This window comes from Lissotriton vulgaris, chromosome 1_1 (genome assembly GCF_964263255.1).
Source record: "Lissotriton vulgaris chromosome 1_1, aLisVul1.2, whole genome shotgun sequence".
NCBI lineage: Eukaryota > Metazoa > Chordata > Amphibia > Caudata > Salamandridae > Lissotriton > Lissotriton vulgaris.
In genome coordinates, this window is record NC_141685.1 from 1,677,087,969 (window position 1) to 1,677,102,390 (window position 14,422).

General features: G+C 43.9%; 1 protein-coding gene across 1 annotated transcript in view; it reads left to right on the plus strand.

Moving 5' to 3' along the window:
• Positions 1-14,422, plus strand: part of CHCHD3 (coiled-coil-helix-coiled-coil-helix domain containing 3) — a 1,074,460-nt gene that overhangs the window by 986,815 nt on the left and 73,223 nt on the right. The gene's annotated exons all lie outside the window — the stretch shown is intronic.

Consider the following 14,422-nt stretch of genomic DNA (forward strand, 5'->3'; position numbering starts at 1 on the left):
TATTTTTTTACCACTTCTGCTCTCTGTTATCCTCATCCCTTGTGGCTCTGCCTCACGTCTCCATCCCTCTAGTTCCTTTGGCGTCTTTCTATCCCTTCTATACCTTTCTTTTTTTTTACCACCTTAGCTGCCCGTCTTTCATCTTCTGCCTTTTCTCTACTTGCGGCACGGTTTGCTCTGTGTTCCATGAACACATACCAATGTACTCCTTTCATCCTCTTACATTAGAGTGCTTCACAAAATCAGAAAGGGGAGAGATCTGGTTCTTTTGGTCGTGATAACCGAGGCAAAGTGTTAATTGATGACACAGAGACCAGAATACATCCTGTTTTTCTCCCTCTTCCATCTAGCAGTTAGCTTTTTCCACCCGAACAGTGGTCTGTCCTCGCATCTCTTCTTTGAGGCTGAGCTGAAGCCGTTGCAAATTAAGGGAGTGTCAAAAGAAATAGCTGAAGGGGTTCAACATTCCAGGCAGCACTCCACTCTGGCACCCTCCTTTCAGAATTGAAGTTTTTCTAGTTCTTTATATGGTGTACATTGATTACATTGAGATCTTTTTCAAAATTGCCATTTTTGTGGGAGGATTTCTTATTCGTTTTATCAGTTTCAATCCAAGGCCGAGCGAGCTGCGATTTCAAAGTTGGGAGAACCCTGTGGATATGTATTTTCTATTGATCTGTATACGGGTTATCTGCTTCCTTACTACATATGTAGAGTAGAAGATGGAATAATCTGGTGTTTACAATACGTTAGGAAGGGGAGTTGGTGACTCTTTGGAGGAGGACCTAGAGGTGCTAATAGTGAACGTTTGTAGATTAGAAGATTGTGTGTAGGGAAATAGTGGTCTTTCTCCTTATAAATGTATTCACCTTTTCAAGATGTAATGTGCATCAGCAGATATCTTCTACTGTGACTCCTTGATTCTGTGTGGTGTCTTTTATTCTTCCTAACAGTAAGGCCAAAAACATGCTTGATATTCACACATAAGTATGTTGCGTTATGGTAGAAGTTAAGTCAACCCGCGCTGCCTTGTATGTCTTGATTATTACTTCTACTTTGACAGTGAAGAGGGATGCTGCAGAGATATTTACTGGTATTTAAAATTGCACACTCTCCAACTTAACTTCTCATAATCTTTGAATGGTCCTCGCCTGCGTTCAATGCACAACGGATTGAGATCTTTAGGGCATTGCTTGGTTGACTGCTAAAGAGGTTACCAGTCAGGCTGCAGGTTAAATTTTTTCATTGGGTCTGAAGGGTAAACTTTACTTGAACTGACTCTATGGATGGGTTTGGTCTCGTAGTGTAATGCTCAACCTTGATTTACTGTAGCCACTATTGACATAAATCTGTCTATCTCAAGTGAAATGGTGGTGAAAATGATGCCATTAGGTGGGCATCCATGATATTTGAGGATGGTGATAAATAGACCTGAAACGCAGAATCTTTCCGTTTAACCGTAGTAATTGGGAGTTCTTGGTGAAGATATCAAGCTGGTGGTTGAGAAACTAAATATGCATTAATTAAACGTGTGCTGGACCAGAGACCATTGGCCTGGTATTTCCCCAGACTTTATGCCTTCACTCCCCTCTTTTGCTGAACTAATTTGTGTTGCCATTAGGACTTTGTGCACATTACCCCTGCTAACTAGTGGCAAAATGTGTGTGCTCTCCCATTTAAACATTTTAAAATTGACGTACACCTAACTGTCACATTTAACTTTCTTATATGGCCCTAGTAAATTGTACTACCTGTATCCAGGGCCTATAAATTAAATGCTACAAGGGGGCTCCTGTACTCATTGTACTACCCACTAAAGTAGCACTGTAAAACATGTCTCATGCGTGCCTTTTGGCCTGTAGTGCAGTTTTAAACTGCCATTTCAATCTGTCAAAATTAACATTTTACAAGGCCTAAAACTTTCTTTTTATTAATACAAAAGTCACCCCTAAGGTAGACCCTAACCACGCATAGGACAGGGAGGATAGTACTTAAAAAATTGGACATTTGCTTTTAAGGTTTACATGTCCTTACAGTGAAAAACTTCTAAAGTTGTTTTTTACTGTTGAAAGGCTGTCTCTCCCATACACTAACACAGGGTTACCTTAGTACGTTTAATAAGTGATCACTCCAGTTTGGGACCAGGTAAAGAAATGTTATTTCCACTCAAATTAATTGTAATTTATAATTCGCTTTACGGGTAAAGTCGAATTTTAAGTTACTATTCCTAAAACGAAAGTTGGCATTTTCCTGCCTAAAGCAAATGTGCCTTCTTGCCTGTGTCCAGGATCACATGATTGTGAATAGCCTTCATCTAGTGTTTTGTGTATTCTTTTCAGACATGGGACTCAAAGGGCCTTTGGGGGCGGAGGCAGCTGTTTCGCCTCCTGAGCAAGATATCCAAGAGGTTGAGCTCAGCCTTCCTGAATTTCAAAGGGTAACCTCAGTGCTTGCTCAACCACTTCCTGACTTCTAAGGACTGCCTGCCTTTCCACTGACACATGCCATCCATACCTAGACCTGACTGCCTTCCCTTTGTTACCCTAGACAATGTGGAGCCAAACCTAGGAGAGGACTTCGACAGGGTTAAACAAAGAGGGCATCCACCACTCATGGGCTGACACTGGGAATAAAAGTGACGCCTTCTTAACCACTCATCAGAACACTCCAGGAGCTGTGGAAGATTCAGAAGAAGCACTGCCCTGCTGTTTGAAGAATGAAGACTGGGCCTGATTGCCTAAAACCCAGGATCCCCAGAAGCGACTCGGATTCAATTGGCCGACCTCCTTTTTGAGCTACAGAGGCACAACAAGCTTCCAGAGGCCTCTTCTGCTTCCCAGATAACTAGACACAACAGGACCTGACCTGGTTCCCTTTGCTGGATTCTGTGGGTGTGAGTTCTGACCCCCTAAAAGCTGTCCTCAAGGTACTAATTCCATGTCTGGACTCAAAATGTCCTTCTCTGTATACAACTGACTGTTTCACCAAATCCAATGCAGTGTAGATTGGCGCAGGACCGTGCATCGCAGCACCTCGCACCTCCTGATCGGAGACTTCACCAGAACTGACACAGTGCCTCACATCGCAACGCCCCCACCAAGGACAAAAAGCTACAACTTCCATGGTGTCAAATTCGGTCCTGTAAGCGGTCGGCCTTAACTTGTGACTATGTCCCGGTCCTGCAAGACCAGATAACTGCAGTTGGTGCTTTGTGCTTTTTGACACTATTTTCACTAGAGACTTTTAAAACACACAATTTTGGTTCTACTGATTGGATTTTTACTATTTTGGTGTCCTTTCCTTTATTAAAACTGGTTCTGGGGGGAGGAGCTACGCAACGATCCAAGATGGCCGCGTAAGCTCCCGGCTCCGTCGACCTCCGCCGGCGGCCCGTATATCTTGCTATCCATCCTGTACCACCACCGGGCGCCTGGATGTATGAAGTTTGCCTGACACCGTTGGTGCAAACCCGGTCTTCCTAACTGCTTGGGTGACGGCGTACTATTGTGTTTTGTTCTGGGCCTATTCCAGGGCTGCCGCCGGGACCTCGATTTCCTGCCCACCCAGATTGCAGTCGATCAACAGCGGCTGTGAGTCCGGAGTCTAGTCCGGTCCTCCGACTTCGGATTTTGAGACTTTGCATCGCAATCCAGTCTTTAATAGGCGACGAAGATATGTTATCGTGACGGACGGCGATCATCCTTAGCCGCGGTCCGGGACACTGCATCTTGCTGGGGAGACGAGGTCGGAGGGCTGTCCCCGAAGAGGGTGTAGTGTTTGCCTTTGGTGAGAGCGCCCGCAGTCTACATCTGCTCTGTGTGTGCCTAGAGCCTCGGAAGTGAGTCCGGGGCTCGAGTCCTGCTTCGTCCCTATGGCCCGGGGGATGGAGGGGCCAAATGGCGCACCATTGTTGGGGTCCATCATGGCCGCCATAGGGGCGCTCTATACCCGGCTTACAGTCACGTACGATCGACTCGCGGAAAAGCTGGAAACCATTTGCCTGGGACCGGACGACGACCCTGTGACATGTGACCAACATCCTTTGATACGGATGGAGGACTTGACCCATCGTTCTGAGGTTCCAAATGGCGGCCTGCCTTGGCTCATTTGGATTCTTTTGGCCCGATTTATTCTGCATCTGCAACTACCAATGGTTTTCCCTACGTGCTCCCTGCCCGGCGGATCTTCGCTGCCTATGATCCCGATCGCAGTAGAAAGTCCTTCCGCAATTATTGGAGAAGTCGGCCTTTCCGTTCCATCTTGCCCAGCTGGTTCTGTGGACGCCGCCATTTTGTGCCTGGTCCTTGTTCGGATTTAGCTGCCCCGTACCTCTGCAGCCATTTTGACTGTCTCCTGCCTATCGTGCTTTGGAGGACATGGGGCTCTACGCGGAGTCGCACTGGCCAGGGCTGACTTCATCTGGTATCCTGCTATGACACGTCACCATTGCTTCGAACGGACTGCTGTACTCTTTCTCTCGCAATTGTTGTCACTCGGGCGACATATGTCTTACTCCGGATTTGAACTCGCCTGGGCTCTCACCGGGAGGTGGGTGGACTTGGTTGATGTCCTCCCCAGCTGGACGCTAGATTCTTGCTTCTAATGGTCGGTTGATATGCTTTGGGGAGGTCGCCAATGGTAGAGGGTAAAGGTGTCCGGGAGTGTGTTTATCGCTCTCCTCCTCCACTTTATATTTTTCCCTTCTGTGGGGCAGTTCCTGGGCGACAGGCACGCTGTTAGTGGGGTTGGCCGTAGCCATTACAGGTGTGCAGGGTGGTTGATGTGGGGGGGGTTTGTTATTTTAGTTTGTTTGTTCTATGGTCCCCTTCTTTTTCTGTCTGTTCTTGGGAGGGTACTCTGTCTCTCCAGTAGGGTTGGCGGTTTCTTTTCACTTCTCTCCTTTTTCTATCAGGCGTCTCCACTTGCCTATGCCTTTCTGTCATTAGAGGGTGGGTTTATGGGATGGTGCTCTGCTACACTACTTGCTGTTGTATTGCCTGTTGCTCTGTGGCTGCCTCAGCGATCTTATTGTTCGCATAGCTCTGTGAGTTCTCACCTGATTTTGATTGCTTTGCGGGGTACGTCCCCCATCATCTCTTTTTTCTTAAACTGAATGGTGTGACGCCTTTGAAATAGCCGCCGCTACTTCTTCATCATAATCAAAAAACGAAAGCCTAATGTATCCTCTTGCCCTGGGGTGCCCATGACCACGTGTGGTAGTCGTACTGCCTATCCTTTTTAATTGATTTTTGTTCGACTCCTGGTCTCTTTGATTCGTTTGCGGCCGGCCCCTGTGGTTGTGGGCCTGCGCATGTAACATCTTGCATATCTCAATAAAGGTTTAAAAAAAAAAAAAACTGGTTCTGGATTTTTCTTGTAGTTTGTTTTCACTTTATTACTGTTTGATCCTATGCACATTGCCTCGAAGTTAATCCTGGCTGCTTTTGAGCCAAGCTACCAGAGTTAAGCATAGTTTTATTTAGTGACTTCCATAGTTCACTCTGACAAGGAGTGCATTTTTTATTTGAGTGGGGCTCTCACCCGTCTCAACTAATAAGCTAATATCTTACAAAGTATAAGTCTAGCACTTCAAAAATATTTTTTCTGGTGAGTTGTGCTTCTTTATCCAAAATACAACTTCTGTATTTCATGATGACATTGTATTTTCTGAATATTTAAATGATTTCATTTCAAAATTATATTTCAAATGTATATGATACTTGATGGATGATTCGTGCAGAGTTTGAGAAGCGTATTGCTAATTTGGTTACTTCTATGATTTTGTTTGATTACATGTGAAGGCATCAAATCATTTTTGTTTGAAGCAAATTCTATGATAGAACTACTTCTGTTTGAATCCTGAACATATACGTTTGGTGTAACCTGTAAGCTCTATGTTGTTGTGCTGGAGCCTTACTGTATGATTTTTCTAGCATTTGCTGCATGTTATTTCTAGGTTTGGATAAGGCCAAATCACCCTTGGGGAGAGTGTGGCTTGTGAAGCATAGTACCAAATCATTGAAGTATTTTATTAGTTGCCACAGAGCATGTCGGGATTTGTGCTTAATGTATGCGGAAATCTTCCTGTAAATGTCACCATTTCCCACTGTTGTTTTCAAAATTTTCTTGGGCATAGAATTCCTTTTCCCCTGAAAAGATTAGACTTGCTTGCACGGGCCTATTTATTGCTGGTATTTAATTCCCGCAACAAACCTTGACCAGCTGCCACTACTTGCAGGTGGTCTGGTGTCAGAACGAAAAAGTGGGCACTGACAACCTTAAAATGGGCAACATTTAGACCTGTGAACTAATTTTTATTTGTATTTTATTGTTAATTATATGTATTTATTTTTTACAAAATGGGCTGCTCAGGACATATCTTATTGGTTCATGAAGCCGAGAAAAGATCTCTTCTATATACCGGTTTGTCGCCAGCCCGAATGATGCTCGCGGGCTTGCCACTGGGAGCATGTTTGAAACCTCCACGGAAGGGCGCCGTGGCTTGTGTTTATGGCCTTCTAATGTCTGACAGTAATCTCATTTAACCTCTCCCCCATGTGAAAACAGTGCATTAGGGCAGCACAACAAGGCTGCCGAATCAATAGCGAGCCAGTGCCTTTCCTCTGTGCGATAATCCCGGTAAATGGACATGGTCCACTCAAGGAGCGCGGCCATTTACGTCGAGCCCTCATCAGGACCAGGCGAAGAGCCTGAAGTGATTGGAAATGGATCTCGGAGCATATAAAAACGCTGAGTGCTCGTCACGAGCAGGCAGGATGCCAGGGGACTCAAATGGGTATTGACTGTGGTATGCGCGAGCTCGTCGGGATTCATTGTACATCTGAAAGATGTAAATGCGTCGGCGTGGGTCGCATCGCTCGGCTCGGCTTGTTTTTGCATATGTTTTTATCATTCAAAGCCTGCTCAGTCTTAAGTTGCAAACTGCATGTGCTCCTGCTAATCGATATACGCCGAGGATGACGGAATACCGGGGATGGGGCGGTTGATGTGATGTCGGTTACCTCTTATGCACTTACTTCATGCAGCTGGATGTGAATAACAAGGGTCTGCGTAGATGGAGATGTGGAGAAAAACTATTCGAGGGCTGCTACGGCCAGTTTATATGTATTAAGAACACTGAGATAGTCTCATGAAATTAATAAAATATCCATTAAAGCATATTACCCAAGATGAGGTACAAATGTTATTGTGCTATTAAATCATCCACAGAATCCGATTTGCATACACAAGCCTTTTTATGGGTTTAATTGTAGCTTCTGCAAAACAAGAAAATGGGGCACCCCGGGTTTGCGGGAGTGAGCACTTTTAGAAGTGTGCCCACTTTCAAACGTGAGTCAAGTTCTTGGCTTGGTGTTGTAGATAACTCAAGGGATTTGGGGCTCTTTTTCCCCCAATTGCTCCTCAGTTCTGTGATAAGCATGAGAGGGGCCTAGATCATACAGTCCAATATTCCCAGTGGCACGAGGCCACAGGTTTAGTTGTAGTACCACGTGGAAGGCATTTTATTTCAAACCTGGTCGGAGATTCCAAGAACTCCATTAAATGCTTAATTTATTGTAAAATAAATGTAGAAGTATAAAAGGCCAACAGCTTCTCAGCTTTTGGAGCCTACTGCTGAATGCCGGGGTTACCAAACACTACTTCTGTCTAGATTACACCTCTGCCTCTTTCTTCCATCTCCCTAATAGTTCTGTATCTTTATCTCACTGTTGGGAAGTCTTTGCAGCCTTGCATTTTTCCCTGGTCGCTGTTTTCCTATCTCTTACTTCTCCTTTCTTCCTTTTCAGCCTTTCTCTCTCTGGTTTTATGTCAAGGCCCGATGATGGGAAATATGTTCGAGTCAGTACCGGTGCCCACCACCAGTACAATTTAAGCACTGGCCCTATCTAAAGGAAATGTTATTTCCAATTCCGGTAGAGACTAGGTTGTCTTCCCAAGGAGTGTTTAAGTCAGGGAAATCTGAAATCCAGATGCTCTACAGACATTATTCTGAAATCCCACACCGAGGCCGGACAATCTTTTTCACCATGACCATGATGTATTGGAAATTAGTTCCAGGCCCAGAAACCTGGTGTGTGCACTTCCCACAGTACTCTTTGATTGGTCGTTGTTTATTCTGATTAGAAGCATGAGGGATGTAGAGGAAAACAACAAAAGCTAAACCCCCTGCCAGGTACAAATTGAACACTGAAGCTTGTACACACCTCGCCTCCATTTTTATTAACAATTATTTTGAATAGATTTGAAAAGCATGGCCCAATGTCACATCAGTTTGGTGATATTGCTCAGTTGTAGAAGGCCTCAACCCTGCTAAAATAAAAAACAAAAATATTGCGTAAAGGTAGGTTATATTTTTGTTCACCATTTTTTCGATGGTTTATGTGCTCTGATCGTAAACTAGTTTTACTTGTCGAAATGACAATATCTACATTATTATGTTTTTGATCTATAGTTTCCTCATCATTTTAGAGAGTGGCCCTTGAGCTCTGTTCCGGTAGAAGACACATGATATATCCTTTTGTGCAATTGGCCCACTTTAAAATTCAAAATTCATAAGGTATAACCCCAGAGAGCCCACAGCAGCCTTCATTGATGAATAAAATATTATGTTGTCATCTGGCAGGATCAATAGACTGGGCTGCTTAGCACATACATCACTTGCCTCTCACGTGCTTCTGTAATCACTGAGGAGGGATTAGCATTGTCATGTATGTTTTAAGATGCTGCCCCTCTCTTTCTGCATCAATTTCTGTCTTGTCTCTGTTGTGGCTAGGATCTGCCTGCTTTGTCTTTTAGTGCCATCCTTGCTTAATTTGGTATCCGTACTACTATTTCATGTCTACGGATCCGGTAACGGGGTCAAGGGATTAGTGAAGCACTATAGAAACCTTTGGGGGACTCGTAGCAGTAGCACTGTAGTGTAGGGGTTCCTGGTCTGCACGACCAAGGTTTGTTTTCTTACTCCAATGAAGACCGGTCTCGAGATAGGAGACTCGTGCTACAGAAAGCAAAAAGTGGCAAACACAATTCTGCATGGTGTGAGGTGTGTATATACAGTTGTTTTCGAAATACTTATACTTGAGATACTTCGGCAAAGTGTGCACCCCATCTTCCTTCTGGCTTTGCTGTTTGACGTTCCCACTTTCCCCTAAGTCAGTCTCCCTTTACCAGATTTTCCATCACACACAATTTGAATCGGTTCCCCATAGGCGGTTGCATTATTCCCCAGTCCAATCCATTCAGAGTGCGAAGATGAGACTCCAAAAAAGCATCTCCTGTGTCTTGAAAGGATTGCCTGCCAGTCTCGGAGCACCAATGACCATCTTCTTATCAGGAACGGTCGGGGGTGGGGAGCTCTCCTTGTGTTTGTCTGACGCTTAAATCTCAGCGTTGTTTATTTTATTGGGCAAGAAAGGGAGAGTGGAGACATTGCAGAAAACTGTATTTCTAAATGTTTCGATTGTGGAAGCTCGCTGGTGGGGCAGATGTTTTTTAGGGTTCTGACCCTGGGGCCTGACAACCACATCTAAGAAAGCAATCGCACTTAAATATTTGGCACAGCAGCGTCGTGTGGGTTGCGGGCACCCAGGGAAAGACAAGTGTTGCACCCGGTAACCCGCGGACCGCTAGCACTTCCTGGCGCAACATTTTTAAAGAAAAAAAAATAGTAGTACAATTTTTTTTCTTGAAAAAATGTGCGCCCTTTAAGAATTTTGTACTTTAGGCAATCGCCCCAGTGCCCCCCACCGCTACTGATTTGGCCTGTGGTTTGATCAGCAGCTCGCTTTCAAAATGCTTTTGGAAAATAATTTGGAGACCTCAATAGGACAGCAGATATGATCCTAATTGATTTCAACAGAAGGTACCACTGAACAGTGAGCATTTTGTTCCGTAGGATGAGAGTTCACCGTGCCTCAGGGCGGGTTTGTAATATGTTCAGTTTTTTAATTTATAAGAACTTGTATTGTAATTGCTTTTATAACGTGCTTACTGCTCCCAAAGCGGTGTTGAAACGCTTTACAGGACTAGCACGCTAATCTGTAGCCCAAAGTTAGCAGTTAATCCATTAGTTATTAAGGCTTGTTGTAGATTAGTTGGTTATTGGTTTAGTCTTATGCTCTAAGGACACCAAACCATTTCCTCAATTTTCAAGGAGTGATGCATTATGTTAATAGTAGTTAGTTGTAATTATTAGAGTGAGTAAATGTAAGTGGAAAAAAGGGGTGAGGGAATAGAGTGGAGGAGGTTAAATATTGTGAGCTAGCAAGACGAGGTTAAGCAGATTGAGACATTGTGGTTTATGGGAGCAGGATCAATAGTTAGGTTAGATGGTGCAGCAACAGTTACTCTGAAGTAAGGTTTAAGCTGAAAGCAGCAGGCATATGCAGTAGTGTGTAAACCCAGAGTCACTAAGTCATGCAAAGGATCGAATGTAAGGAGAGTATCATTCACATTGGAAGGCAGAAGAGAGATTAATACCTAGCTATAAATCAGGTTATTTTCATGTATGGTTTTCTGAAATGTTGAGGTAGGATACAATCTGAGGACATTTAAGAAGTAGAAAGAAAGGTTGGAAGTTGAATACCTGTGGGCAGGTGATATAAGTTGTTCCATTTTTGGTTTCTCCACCTGTCCCACAATGCGCCATCCGTTCTCTTCCATATAGAAATTGAACATCCCTGAAATTGTCAGACTTTGTAAAAAAAAAAAAAATGAATATGGGCTATGTCTGGATAGTGGGTTGTTACGTGTGTCAAGATTTTGAGAACTGGAGAAATAATGAGGTTTGCACTGATCATATTATTGTGCGTTTGTTTGAGAAAGACGCTTCAGTGTTAAGTTTCTAGGGAAATGTGATTATCCATGATACTAAGTGTTGTTTTTTAAAGGATTCTGATTATTTAAGAACTTTCTTGGCCTTTGATTGTCCTGGAGGGTATCTGTCTGTGGGCAGCAAATGAGTGTGTGGATTCCTTGTTGTATCACGTTAGGAATAAACTTTCTAAACTTTTAATCCTTAAAGGTTACTCTCTGATTGTACATCGTGCAACGATTTTAATTAATTGTGCAAATAAAAATGTACTTACTTACGCTAGGAATAACCAGGTCTTATCCATCCTATTAAATGCCAAGTCATTTTCAGGGGCTCTGATGTTCACATGAAGGGAATTCCAACGTTTTGCTACTTGCACGAGAAGTAGTGCCACTAATTGATTTCTTCCTAAAAGCAGCAGTTATTTAGTGTGGTGCTAATCAAGTGTTTGGGTTAATATTAATTTTGACCCTTTACCATAAATAGCTCTATAAGTGATGATCAGTAGTTTGAGAGAAGATAGTCTTAATATTGAGACAACTGTTTGTAGCCAGTGTAGAGCCTACAGGACTGAAAAACATTGGATTTAAATGTTTACATTTTGAAGTAGTCATGTTGCTTAATTTGTTATTCTTTGTAGCCTTCTGATAGTTGAGATTAGAGTGATATGGTATGGTTTACCAGCATAGTCGATTTGTGAGATGGGATGGTGTTGTTTGGATCTTTTGAGACAAATCCAAGATAAGGAAAGATGTTTCTAAGTGTTTTCATTTTATAGAAGGAAGACTTTGATAGCCTGTCCACGGGAGTATTGATGGGAATGTGGAATCAAAGAATATTCAGAGATTTATAATGCTTGTAGCTGTATTGTTGAGGGTCCCATGTCCTCTGTCCAGAACGTCATATGATGTATTTGACCATGGAATTAAAAAGTATCAGGTTGATGTCCTACAGCATCAGGAAAGTCAGTTTTGTATTTTCTGCTGAGTTTTGAAAAGTGCAAACTTCATATCACAAGCGTTGACATAGCCATTAGGTCTGGCTTTAACGTACCAACCTACATAAACACAAGCATTCACAAATATTGTTTATATGCATTACATGCACCCGTGCTATATCACTTTAAAGCCAACCCTATTTCTTTATTCATAGTGGCAAAAATGATTGTATTGTGTATAGAATGCATATAGGAGATAATGAATTGAATGTGAAAGTGTCCTTTTCAGATGTAAATTAGTCCCTTGTGCACCCCAGTGGAGGCACTGCTGAAAGGTGGGATGATGTACCAAAATACCTGAGGTGAGAGAGTAATACCCTGCTGGGTGAGCCAAAGCCTACTCTGTGGATATTTCAAAGAATTGGTAATAGTATGTCTTATAGACAGCTGTGCTGTCAAGCCAGACCTAAAAAAGAATTCATACTTAGTATCTAGCTAAAACATACTGATGAATCAATGTGATGGTTTGGTAATAACTAATGGAGACTACTAGCCCCAGATTCCTTGCCTTAGCATTATCTCCAGGCGGCAGAATGAATCCAGAATTTATTTGGTGAGGAGTACCCCTTCGTTATGGTAGGTGGCGCCATTCAGCTCAGCGTGGGGTCGTCCGCACCAGAAGTGACGTGCACAGTGACAATATGGGCGTTTTGATCCCCGACTCTGATACAGCGCCAAAGGTGGGCCTCCAACGCCAAGTAGAGCCATGCCTTTCAGGCTGGAGCCCTATTCCTATTCGTGTGGGCTAGGACTCTTGAGGAATGGGAGGGGTTGCTTGACCATGAAGAATACCAGCCTTTAGATCCCAACATGGACTGTTGTGAGGACTTGGGGGAGGCCAGTAGACTGGACACTTCCCCAGATACTGGCATGCATTCTCCTCCTACAATGGGTACAGAGGAGGGAGCGTCCTTTGCTATGGTGGTGCGAAGGGCGGCTGAGGTCCTGAACCTTAGCCTGCCCTCAGTGACAGTCACAATGAGCGTCATGACAGAGATGCTTCAGCTGGGAGTGATCCCCTCAGAACCGCTTCCCTAATTTAATGAAGCCCCTCCAGACATCCTGCTTGGGACTTGGTCCAAGCCCCGCACAGGGACTTCTGTGAACAGGAGAATTGCCCACTGCCACCTCCCCGCCCCATGGGACCCAATTTTCTCACCCAACATCCTGCCCCGGAGAACTTGGTTGTCCAAGCCTCTACTTCCTTTGAAATCCTGACGTATTTCCTACCTCCCCACTGGATAGGGAATTCAAAAGTCTGGATATTTAAGGCAAAAAATTGTTTCTTCAACTAGCCTGGCACAGCGGTCCGTCAACACTGGGGGCATTTTGAGCCATTACTTTCATACTCTATGGGATTCAGTTGTGCAGGTGTTGCCCATGCATTCAGAGGAGGCCTGAACCATACCTTCCAAAGCTGTTGCTGACGAGAGAGATGGAGCTAAGTTCATGATTAGATGGCTTTTATGGGGATGTCCAAGCATCACTTATGGACATGCACTTTGATGGCTCACATCTCTTCGGAGACAAGGCGTACTCCGCACTAGAGCACTTCAAGGACAGCAGAGCTACGGCTAGATCCTTGAGCACTCGTTCTACCAGAGCTAAGGCTGCGACCACTGCGTTAGTCCGTGGAGTCTTGGTCCTGGATATCTACCAGGCAGCAACATGGCATCTTTACGACATTCACGAGGTATTACTGCCTGGACGGTTAGGCTTGTCGGGATGGACACTTTGCTTGTTCGGTCCTGTAGAACTCCCTTGTGTGAATCAGTTTCGCTAACCCACCACGTGGAGGTATTGCTTGGGTATCTATTTTAAGGTAAGGAATCTGCTGCTAGAAGTTGAACACATTAAATACAAGTTACTTACCTTTGGTAACGCCTTATCTGGTAGAGACTCTATCAGGCCGCAGATTCCTTACTGACCCACCCATCCGCCTCACTCTGAAAATGGAATTTCAGAGCCTTGCTTTTCCCCCATCAGTGGTCAGTGTTCTTCATGGCTCTGCGTTCCTGTCGTGGAAATTAATGAAAAGAAACTGATGGTAGCACGTTGGGGTGGCACCTATATAGACATCATACACGACCCTTCCGGTGTGGATGATACCACATTCCGGCGCGCAGGGGTACTGCGCATGAAAATGTTTTCCAGATCCAGTCTGATGGTTGGAGATAATTCAAAAGTAAGGACTCTGAGGCTAGATAGTCTCTACCTGATTTGGTGTTACAAAGGTAAGTAACTTGTTCACATAGAATAAAATTCCTCCTTTCTATTCGTTATAAGGATATTGCAAGACACCAAGGAGTTGCATGACAATGTAGAGTCACTATGCCTCCCTGATTGCCATATAAATCAGAATATACCCTTCCTTTATTTCTTTCCTAAAAGACTGGGAAGATTATGCACCCCATCATTATGTAAAAGCCATACAGAATTCCGAGAGGCTTGCTTTTTATCAGAAATTACATAAAATGGCCAAAATATGCAAAACTGGGTTTTAGTACATGAAAACCCTTTCTGGCGTGTTGCATTATTTTTAGCATGAAATGAATCCTACCGTCTATTTTGCTGGCAAGGACGCCTTTTGC